Consider the following 11,536-nt stretch of genomic DNA (forward strand, 5'->3'; position numbering starts at 1 on the left):
CTAGCGTGTGAGATGAGTGCAATTGTGTGGTAGTTCGAGCATTCTTTGGCATTGCCTTTCTTTGGGATTGGAATGAAAACTGACCTTTTCCAGTCCTGTGGCCACTGCTGAGTTTTCCAAATTGGCTGGCATATTGAGTGCAGCACTTTCACAGCGTCATCTTTTAGGATTTGAAATAGCTCAACTGGAATTCCCCGACAGCATATTAAAAAGCAGAGACATCACTTTACCCACAAAGTGTGTATAGTCAAAGCTATGGTTTTAACGGTAGTCATGTATGGATGTGAGAGTTGGATCATAAAGAAGGCTGAGCACTGAAGAATTGATGCTTTGGAACTGTGGTGTTGGAGAAAACTCTTGAGAGTCCCTTGGACTGCAAGGAGATCAAACCAGTCCTTCCTAAAGGAGATCAGCCCTGAATATTCATTGGAAGGACTAATGCTGAAGCTAGAGCTTCAACACTTTGACCACCTAATTGAAGAGTCAACTCATTGGAAAAGACCCTGATTCTAGGAAAGACTGTGGGCAAGGGGAGAAGGGATGAGGGGAGAGGATGAGATGGTTGGATGGCCTCACTGACTTAATGGATGTGTGGACATGAGTTTGAGCAAACTCCAGGAGATAGTGAATATCAGGGAAGCCTGGTGTGCTGCAGTCCATGGGGTCGCAAAAAATCGGACACAACCTAGAGACTGATCAACAACAACAACAATTTAAAAAGTCTCGGATATTGTATCATTTCATCTGTAAATAAGTCTGTATCTCTCAGAAATTCAGACTCTTTTCAGTAAAATATATCATATTGCACTTGCAAAATTAATAATTCCTTGGTGTCACTTACTCTGGACATAGGGTATCTCCTCCCAGCTGCTGCTACTGACCCTGGACGTGCGGTATCTTCTCTTGGCTGCCCACCACTCCAGTGCTGCACTTTGCTGGAGCAGCTGTGAAGAGATACCCCACATCCAGGGTAAGAGAAACCCCAGTAAGATGGTAGGTGCTGAGAGGGCATCAGAGGGCAGACAGACTGAAACCACAATCACAGAAAACTAACCAATCTAATCACACGGACCACAGCCTTGTCTAATTCAATGAAACTAAGCCATGCCATGTAGGGCCACCCAAGACAGACAGGTCATGGTGGAGAGTCCGGACAAAATGTGGTCCACTGGAGAAGGGAATGGCAAACCACTTCAGTATTCTTGCCTTGAGAACCCCATGAACAGTATGAAAAGGCAAAAAGATAGGACACTGAAAGATGAACTCCCCAGGTCAGTAGGCGCCCAGTATGCTACTGGAGATCAGTGGAGAAATACCTCCAGAAAGACTGAAGGGACGGAGCCAAAGCAAAAGCAACACCCAGTTGTGGATGTGACTGGTGATAGAAGCAAGGTCCGATGCTGTAAAGAGCAATATTGCATAGGAACCTGGAATGTTAGGTCCATGAATCAAGGCAAATTGGAAGTGGTCAAACAGCAGATGGCAAGAGTGAACGTTGACATTCTAGGAATCAGCGAACTAAAATGGACTGGAATGGGTGAATTTAACTCAGATGACCATTATATCTACTACTGTGGGCAAGAATCCCTCAGAAGAAATGGAGTAGACATGGTCAACCAAAGAGTCCGAAATGCAGTACTTGGATGCAATCTCAAAAACAACAGAATGATCTCTGTGCATTTCCAAGGCAAACCATTCAATATCACAGTAATCCAAGTCTATGCTCCAACCAGTAATGCTAAAGAAGCTGAAATTGAACGGTTTTATGAAAAGCTACAAGACCTTTTAGAACTAACACCCAAAAAAGATGTCCTTTTCATCATAGGGGACTGGAATGCAAAAGTAGGAAGTCAAGAAACACCTGGAGTAACAGGCAAATTTGGCCTTGGAATACAGAATGAAGCAGGGCAAAAGGCTAATTGAGTTTTGCCAAGAGAACGCACTGGTCATAGCAAACACCCTCTTCCAACAACACAAGAGAAGACTCTACACATGGACATCACCACATGGCCAACACCGAAATCAAATTGATTATATTCTTTGCAGCCAAAGATGGAGAAGCTTTATACAGTCAGCAAAAACAAGACCAGGAGCTGACTGTGGCTCAGATCATGAACTCCTTATTGCCAAATTCAGACTTAAATTGAAGAAAGTGGGGAAAACCACTAGACCATTCAGGTATGACCTAAATCAAATCCCTTATGATTATACAGTGGAAGTGAGAAATAGATTTAAGGGACTAGATTTAATAGACAGAGTGCCTGATGAACTATGGATGGAGGTTTGTGACATTGTACAGGAGACAGGTATCAAGACCATTCCCAATAAAAAGAAATGTGAAAAAAGCAAAATGGCTGTCTGAGGAGGCCTAATAAATAGCTGTGAAAAGAAGAGAAGCAAAAGGCGAAGGAGAAAAGGATACACCCATTTGAATGCAGAGTTCCAAAGAATAGCAAGGAGAGATAAGAAAGCCTTCCTCAGTGATCAATGCAAAGAAATAGAGGAAAACAATAGAATGGGAAAGATTAGAGATCTCTTCAAGAAAATTAGAGATACCAAGGGAACATTTCATGCAAACATGGGCTCAACAAAGGACAGAAATGGTATGGACCTAACAGAAGCAGAAGATATTAAGAACAGGTGGCAAGAATACACAGAACTATACAAAAAAGATCTTCATGACCCAGATAATCACAATGGTGTGATCACTCACCTAGAGCCAGACATCCTGGAATGGGAAGGCAAGTGGGCCTTAGGAAGCATCACTACAAACAAAGCTAGTGGAGGTGATGGAATTCCAGTTAAGCTATTACAAATCCTAAAAGATGATGCTGTGAAAGTGCTGCACTCAATATGTCAGCAAATTTGGAAAACTCAGCAGTGCCCACAGGACTGGAAAAGGTCAGTTTTCATTCCAATCCCAAAGAAAGGCAATGCCAAAGAATGTTCAAACTACCGCACAATTGAATTGCCCTCATCTCAACATGCTAGCAAAGTAATGCTCAAAATTCTCCAAGCCAGGCTTCAGCAATACGTGGACCATGAATTCCCAGATGTTCAAGCTGTTTTTAGAAAAAGCAGAGGAACCAGAGATCAAATTGCCAACATCCTCTGGATCACCGAAAAAGTAAGACAGTTCCAGAAAAACATCTTCTATTTCTGCTTTATTGACTATGCCAAAGCCTTTGACTGTGTGGATCACAATAAACTGTGGAAATTCTGAAAGAGATGGGAATACCAGACCACCTGATCTGCCTCTTGAGAAATCTGTATGCAGGTCAGAAAGCAACAGTTAGAACTGGACATGGAACAACAGTCTGGTTCCAAATCGGGAAAGGAGTACATCAAGTCTGTATATTGTCACCCTGCTTATATAACTTATATGCAGAGTACATCATGAGAAATGCTGGGCTGGATGAAGCACAAGCTGGAATCAAGATTGCCGGGAGAAATATCAATAACCTCAGATATGCAGATGACACCACCCTTATGGCAGAAAGTGAAGAAGAACTAAAGAGCCTCTTGAAAAAAGTGAAAGAGGAGAGTGAAAAATTTGGCTTAAAGCTCAACATTCAGAAAACTAAGATCATGGCATCTGGTCCCACACTTCATGGCAAATAGATGGGGAAACTGGCAGACTTTATTTTTCTGGGCTCCAAAATCACTGCAGATGGTGACTGCAGCCATGAAATTAAAAGATGCTTACTCCTTGGAAGGAAAGTTATGACCAACCTAGATAGCATGTTCTAAAGCAGAGACATTACTTTGCCAACAAAGGTCTGTCTAGGCAAGGCTATGGTTTTTCCAGTAGTCATGTATGGATGTGAGAGATGGACTATAAAGAAAGCTGAGTGCTGAAGAATTGATGCTTTTGTACTGTGGTGTTGGAGAAGACTCTTGAGAGTCCCTTGCACTGCAAGGACATATAACCAGTCCATCCTAAAGGAGATCAGTCCTGGGTGTTCATTGGAAGGACTGATGTTGAAGCTGAAACTCCAATACTTTGGCCACCTGATGCGAAGAGCTGACTCATTTGAAAAGACTCTGATGCTGGGAAAGATTGAAGGCAGGAGGAGAAGGGGACAACAGAGGATGAGATGGTTGGATGGCATCACCGACTCAATGGACATGAGTTTGAGTAAACTCCAGGAGTTAGTGATGGACAGGGAGGCCTGGCGTGCTGTGGTCCATGGGGTTGCAGAGTCAGACACCACTGAGCGACTGAACTGAATGTCACTTAATATCCATTCAGTGTTCTCATTTCCCAGTTGGTCCACGAACATCATTTTTGTTGTTGTTATTTTTTAATATTTTGATTGTGGGAAATACACATAGTGAGTACATTCATGTTGTTGTACAACCCATCTCAAGAACTCTGACGGGAATCTTTTGAAAGCTGATTTCTTTGAATCATGGTCTAAGTATGGTCCATGTACAGCATTCACTTGACAGGTTTCAACCTGTAACAGCCTTTCTTTCCTCTTTTTCCCTATACCTTTTCTTTTTTCTTAAGAACACAGTGGCTTGCTCTGTGGACTGAAGTTCCTCCATTCTGAATCTGGCTGATCACATTCCCGTAATATGCTTGCAAGTTCATCCATCAAGGGAGGCAGTTTTGAAATGGAGGCTTGAGAGGGCCTCCTCTGGAGACATTTAAGCAGAGAGAACATGTAGTTACTTAGGGAGGGGAGTTCTGGGAAGAGGGACAAGGAGGGCCAAAGCCCTGTGGATTTTGTTTCCTGGGGGTTCATAGACCCTGTTGATACTAAGGACACCACCCAGGCCAGAAAATGTCCCTGTTGTCCTTGGGGCTGGGGACCTCAGGCACTGCCCTCCCCAGGGAGGATGACGGTCAGGAGCAGGAATGTCCCCCCGGACACACGTGCTGCCAGCCAGGAGCAAGCCTGCAGCTTTGGGCATACTGATGAGTCATTTTCCACCCGCCCGTGCCCCCCTCCTCCCGGAAGCCAGTTAGAGCCCTGGATACCCGCTGGTACTGACTCCCCTCTGCCAGCTCCAAGTCTAAGGCTGCTCTTGGCCCATCTGACATCCGCACGAGATGAGATGCGAACTCCTTGAGGGCTGGCCGCCTGCGGGCCCCCATGGGCTGCTCCAGTTTCTCCAGTCCTTCCTTGCAGTCCTTTGCTTATCCTTGAGACCTGATTCAGCATCACCTCCTCTAAAAAGCTTTCCTTGCTGCTTCCTCCAGCCCCTGTGCTCCCACAGGCCCCAGATCATCCACTTAGGGTATTCCCCTCTGAGACCCTGGAAAACCTACCCACTCCTGCTTTGGCCTCTGCTTCCCACCAGCATTTCTTCTGCCAACATGGCCACCTGATGCTCAAGGCATCGAGGATGCTCAACCTTCTTAGCCATGGAGGTGGCAGAACCCTGCCTGTGGACAGTCGCCCAGAATGGGAGTGTGGGTGGCCCAAAGGGCACTTCTCACCAGAACAGACTCTGAAGGTGGCCTCCATGCCTACTGCACCTGCCCCTCCCCACTTGCCATCCCAAGTTGGTATACAGTGGCCTCCATGGGCAGCTGGAATTTCCTGCTGCACTGGGCACATATGAGCGAGGCTGGTAGGGACACGGTCTCCTCCACCCCAGGCACAGTGTCAAGTCCTGGGCGAAGAAGGGCGAGAGTGACATGGTCACTGCAGTAGGGTTTGAGACATTGCCTCAGACTGTCCCCGTTGCTGTCACAGAATATCATACAGTCATGGCTTATGGGCTTCCCCGGTGGCCTAGCTGGGAAAGAATCCACCTGCCAATACAGGAGACACAAGGGACACAGGTTCGATCCCTGGGTCGGGGAGATCCCCTGGAGAAGGAAATGGCAACCCACTCCAGTATTCTTGCCTGGGAAATTCCAGGGACAAAGGAGCCTGGTGGGCTATAGTCCATGGGGTCACAAAGAGTCCATGCACGCATGGCATACAATAACAGAAATTTATTCCTCATATCTCTAGAGGCTGAGAAGTCCAAGATCAAGTTGCCAGATTCAGTGTCTGGCGAGAGCCTGCTTCCTGGTTCATAGACAGCTGTCTTCTTATCATGTCCTCACACGGTGGAAGGGACCAGGGAGTCTTATAAGGGCCCTTGTCCTGGGACTTCCCTGGTGGCCCAGTGGTTAAGAATCCACCTGCCAATGCAGCGGACGTGGGTTTGACCCCTGGTCCAGGAACTAAGATTCCACAGGCCGCAGGTCAACTAAGCCTGTGTGCCTCAACTACTGAAGCCAGAGCATTCTGGAACCTGTGCTCTGAAACAAGAGAAGCCGCCTAATTGAGGAGCCCACGCACTGCAACCAGAGAGAGCCCACAGAGCAACTAACAGCCCCTCACACCGCAATGAAGACCCGGCATGGCGCATCCAAAAATAAATAAATATTAAAAAAAAAAGAACTCTCATCCCATCCCTTCCTGACCTAATTGGCTCCCAGAGGCCACACCTCAAAAACCATCACCTCAGGGGTATTGTTCAGTCACTCAGTCGTGTCTGACTCTTTCCGACCCCACGGACTGTAGCATGACTCACCTGATTCATTAGTGAGAGAACTGGGGCCAGGATGGGCTCTCTCACATCTGATTCAGGGTTGGTGTTCTGGGAGGTGGGGAGAATACAGTAGAGAGATTTAATAGAAGAGTCGGAAGGCTAGCTAGAGTCTGCATAGTAATGACAGGAGCCCACACAGTGCACTGGCTGTCCACCCCGCTCTGTCCCGGCATGTTTCATGTATTATCTCATCATTGCCTCACAAATCAACCCTGTGAGGTAGGTACTTTTATTATCCCCATTTAACAGATGGGAAAATTAAGGCAGAGCAAGGTTAAGAGGCTTACCTAAGATTACACAGCCGATAAAGAGCAGCCTGGCAGCAGGGGCTATGTGTTTTTGCTCACGACCCCCACACAACCTGCCTCTCTCGGGCTCAGAAGCCTGAAGTCCATTCCCGTGTTCCTACTCCCCCTGGCAAGGGACCAAGCTTCTCTAGGCTTCGATTTCCTTCTGAGTAAACCTGAGGAAATAATAGTGCCTCTCGCTTGTAAATGTGATTAAATCCATATAGGAGCCAGTGTGGGTTAGCCCTGAGAAAAGGGAAGGCGCCTGGGAGTTCCTGTCCTTGTGTAGCTCACATCCTGGTGGAATAATAAATGTATTCTATTCCATCAATTCTAAGATGCACATTTTCCCATACTCTAATCTCTGAAATGTCTTAAATTCAATAAGAAAAGTGAAAGTCACTCAGTCGTGGCCGACTCTTTTTGACCCCATAGACTGTAACCCACCAGGCTCCTCTGTGCATGGAATTCTCCAGGCAAGAATACTGGAGTGGGTAACCGTTCCCTTCTCCAGGGGACCTCCCCAACCCAGAGATCAAACCCAGGTCTCCTACATTGCAGGCAGATTCCTCACCAGCTGAGCCACCAGCGAAGCCCCAAATTCAATATGGTGTATGGTAATAATGCTTCCTTGGTAGCTCCGCTGGTAAAGAATCCGCCTGGAATGCAGGAGACCAGGGTTCGATCCCTGGGTTGGGAAGATCCCCTGGAGAAGGGAACGGCTACCCACTGCAGTATTCTGGCCTGGAGAATTCCGTGGACAGAGGAGCTTGGCGGGCTACACTCCATGGTGTTGCAGAGTTGGACACGACTGAGCAACTTTCATTTCACTTTCAATGATGATAAAGTGCATGATGAAAGTTTAGAGAAATCGAGAGTAAAGCTCAGTGAGATAGGAGGGTCTCTGGTGAGTCAGAGGACATGCATGGGTCTTGCCACACCCTGTCATCTGACTCTTGACCAGAAGGCTCTCCTCACCCACAAAGTGGCCTGCCTGGAATGAACAAGTTCTCTGGCTCCCCTGATTGGGAAGAGAAGATGGAGAACAGCTGCAATGGTTCACAGGGGTGAGAATGAAAGTGTCTCCATCCAGCACTTTGGGCTCCCCTTGGCTTTTCCTCTCCTGGCCATGGGAGGAATTGCTAGTCTAAGCCCCTGGACTCTGCAGCCGGGAATCTGTAATCCTCGCCTTCTCCAGTGGGCATCACAGCTGCCCTGGAGCACTGCTCCTATTGGCTGACCTCTACCTGGTCTGGGGCCTGTGAGAGATGCCTTTATTCTTGCATTCGTTTTCACTTGTTCAGGTTGGAAAGTCTGGAATTATCCTTAACTCTTCTCTCTCACCTATCTCCTAAACCAATCCATCAAAAAATCCTTTTGGGGACTTCCCTGGTGGTCCAGTGATTATGGCCCCAGCTCCCAATGCAGGGGGCCTGGGTTCAATCCCTGGTCAGGGAACTAGACCACACATGCTGCAACTAAAGATCCCACATGCCTGCCGCAACAGAATTGAAGGCCTTAAATAAATAAATAAGATTTTTAAAAAATTTTTAAAAAGAAAGAAATCCTGTCGGCTCTATCAATCTTATTAATAAACCACTACTTCACTGCTGCTGCCTTGCTCCAAGCCATGGTCATTCCTCACTTGAATTATCCTAAAAGCCTCCTTCAGGGTTTCCAGATTTCTACTCCTGCTTTGCCCCTCTACTCATTTTTTTTTTAATAATTAAAAAATAATCCCTGTATTGATTTATTTGGCTGTGCCGGGTCTTAGTTGCTGCTCTTAAGATCTTTAGTTGCAGGACTTGACCTCTTAGTTATGGCATGTGGGATCTAGTTCCCCGACGAGGGATCAAAGCCCGGTCCCCTGCATTGGGAGCTCGGAGTCTCAGCCACTAGACACCCAGGGAAGCCCCCCTCACTCTACCAGCAATCTGGCAACCAGTCAGATAGAGTCACTACAGTGGCTCCCCACCTCACTCCAAAGAAAAGTCAAAGCAGTGGTCCACCAGGTCTGGCTCCACATCACCTTTGACAAACCTAGACATCCTTTTAAAGAGCAGAGACATCACTTGGCTGACAAAGGTCCATCTAGTCAAAGCTATGGTTTTTCCAGTAGTCATGTATGGACATGAGAATTGGACCACAAAGAAGGCTGATCACTGAAGAATTGATGCTTTTGAACTGTGGTGTTGGAGAAGACTCTTTTTTTTTTTTTTTTGGAGAAGACTCTTGAGAGTCCTTTGGACAGCAAGATCAAGCAGTCAATCCTGAAGGAAATCAATCCTGAATATTCATTGGAAGGACTGATGCTGAAGTTGAAGCTCCAATACTTTGGCCACCTGATGTGAAGAGCGAACTCATTGGAAAAAGACTCTCCTGCTGGGAAAGACTGAAGGCAAAAGGAAAAGGTGGCTGCATAGGATGAGATGTTTAGACAGAATCACCGACTCAATGGACATGAACTTGAGCAAACTCTGGGAGATAGTGGAGGACAGAGGAGCCTGTCGTGTTGCAGTCCATGGGATCACAAAGACTCAGACATGACTTAGCGACTGGACAACAACAACCTCCTACTCACCTTCATGCTTACTCTGCATCAGTCTCACTGGCCTCCTTGTTCTTCAAACAGCCAGGCCTGCTCCTGCCTCAGGGCCTTTGCACCCTCTGCTCAGAATGCTCTTCCCCCAGATAGCTGCAGAACTCCCTTCCTCCCCTCCTCCAAGTCAGCTCAGATGTCACCTTCTCAGTGAAGCCTGCTGCTGCTGCTGCTACTAAGTCGCTTCAGTCATGTCCGACTCTGTGTGACCCCATAGACGGCAGCCCACCGGGCTCCCCTGTCCCTGGGATTCTCCAGGCAAGAACACTGGAGTGGGTTGCCATTTCCTTCTCCAATGCATGAAAGTGAAAAGTGAAAGTGAAGTCACTCAGTCGTGCCCGACTCTTAGCGACTCCGTGGACTGCAGCCCACCAGGCTCCTTCGTCCATGGTATTTTCCAGGCAAGAGTACTGGAGTGGGATGCCATTGCCTTCTCCGAGTGAAGCCTGCACTGAGCACCTAATACTGCAACTTGCTTTTCATTGATCCCCCTTAGCTGACTCTAGTTCCTTTTTTTGGGGGGGGGGCACTTAATATTAACTATTATGTTTGTTGTTTGTCTTTCCCCAGTTGAGATGTAAGTTCCCCAAAGGTGGATATCTTCGACTACTTTGTTCACTGGTACACCAGAAGAGCTTAGAACTGTGCCTTGCATGTATTAGGTGCTCAGCAGAGATTTGTGAATGAGTGAATTTGCAGATTAGAGAGAGGTAAATGTGTGGCAATAATTAATCTTTGAGGAGGTTAGGTGGGTTCAGGTATATGACAAGATGATATTTGAACTGGATCTTGAAGTATCAATACCTCCGGAATTCCAGATGACATAGGTGATGGGCAATTGATCAGCCTGAACTGACTGGCAACTGATCAGAATGAAGGTGAGAGAGCTCGGTGGCAGGGCACGAATTACAGGGAGGTGTCAACCACTGATATGTAATTAGGATATTCACAAGGTTGAGGTCAGATTGTATAAAGTTTTCTTTTACTTTCTTTTTTTTTGGTTGTGCCACCTGGCATGTGGAAACTTAGTTCCCCACCCAGGGATCAAACCCACATCCACTGCAGTGGAAGCAGAGTCTTAACCACTGGACCACCAGGGAAGTCTTGGGCAAAGTTTTCAATGCAGGCTAAAGTCTTTTCCTAATGCCAGGACCAGCTACAAAATCTGTAGGGCCCAGGGCAATTTGAAAATGCAGGGGCCCCTTGGTAAAAATTTCAAGAGGGGTTACAATAGAGCATTATATCAAGCTTCAAGCTTAAGGCCCTTCTAAGAGTGACTTTGTGCGACTGCACAGGTTGTAGGCCCACAAAGTCAGCCTGCCTAGTCCACAAGGGAGCTGGTGAGAGCCTTCTAGCAGTAGAGATGTAATTGGAGCTGGACTTCAGGAAGATTATTCTGGCTTGTCTGGTGGGGCAGGTTGGAGGGAGTCTAGGCAGGGAGACCGGTTAGGCAGCCTTGTGAGGAAGAGGAGAGAATGTAGGATGGGGGCAGGAGCCAAGGGGCAGAATACAGGGATGAGAACTCGAGGGAAGTGGAAGCAGGCAAGAGGCAGAGAGAGCTTAGTCAAGTCTCCTCGGGCAGAGGCCAGGGAAGCCCGCTGAGTGCAGCTCCATTTGCTTCTCCAACCCTTTCCCCTTTTTCCTTACTGCAGGGACCCCAGCCTTTGAGGCTATCTCCCACACAGGATTCAGCAGTGACTCTCCCTCTGGCCACCAGAGGGCAGACCATTCTCATGGATTTTCCGGATGAATTTGGGGTGGGGGTGTGTCCTCCGGCTTCACCTCTTCCTATTTTTCCCTCTCACCTCCTTCTGTGTTTCTTCATCAGCTTCTTCCTCAAGGGCTGGGTGCCTGAATGGAGCCGAGGTGGAGCATGGAGCGGTGTCCTGGAGTCCCATGCATTTATTAGGACTGTAAGTTATACTTGTTGCCTTAGGGAAGTGCGTTCATACCGCCCTCTCATTGCTCTGTCTGGCTGCCTATTTCTCTGGTTGACTTAGTCAAGGGTTCTGCTCAAAATGCTGGAGCTGGAGTTGGAAGTCAAGCGTCAGAGGTCCAATCTGCACTCTTCCCAGCAAGCTCTTGGGCCTCT

The sequence above is a fragment of the Bos indicus genome, chromosome 29, assembly GCF_029378745.1.
Source record: "Bos indicus isolate NIAB-ARS_2022 breed Sahiwal x Tharparkar chromosome 29, NIAB-ARS_B.indTharparkar_mat_pri_1.0, whole genome shotgun sequence".
In the NCBI taxonomy this organism is placed as follows: Eukaryota; Metazoa; Chordata; class Mammalia; order Artiodactyla; family Bovidae; genus Bos; species Bos indicus.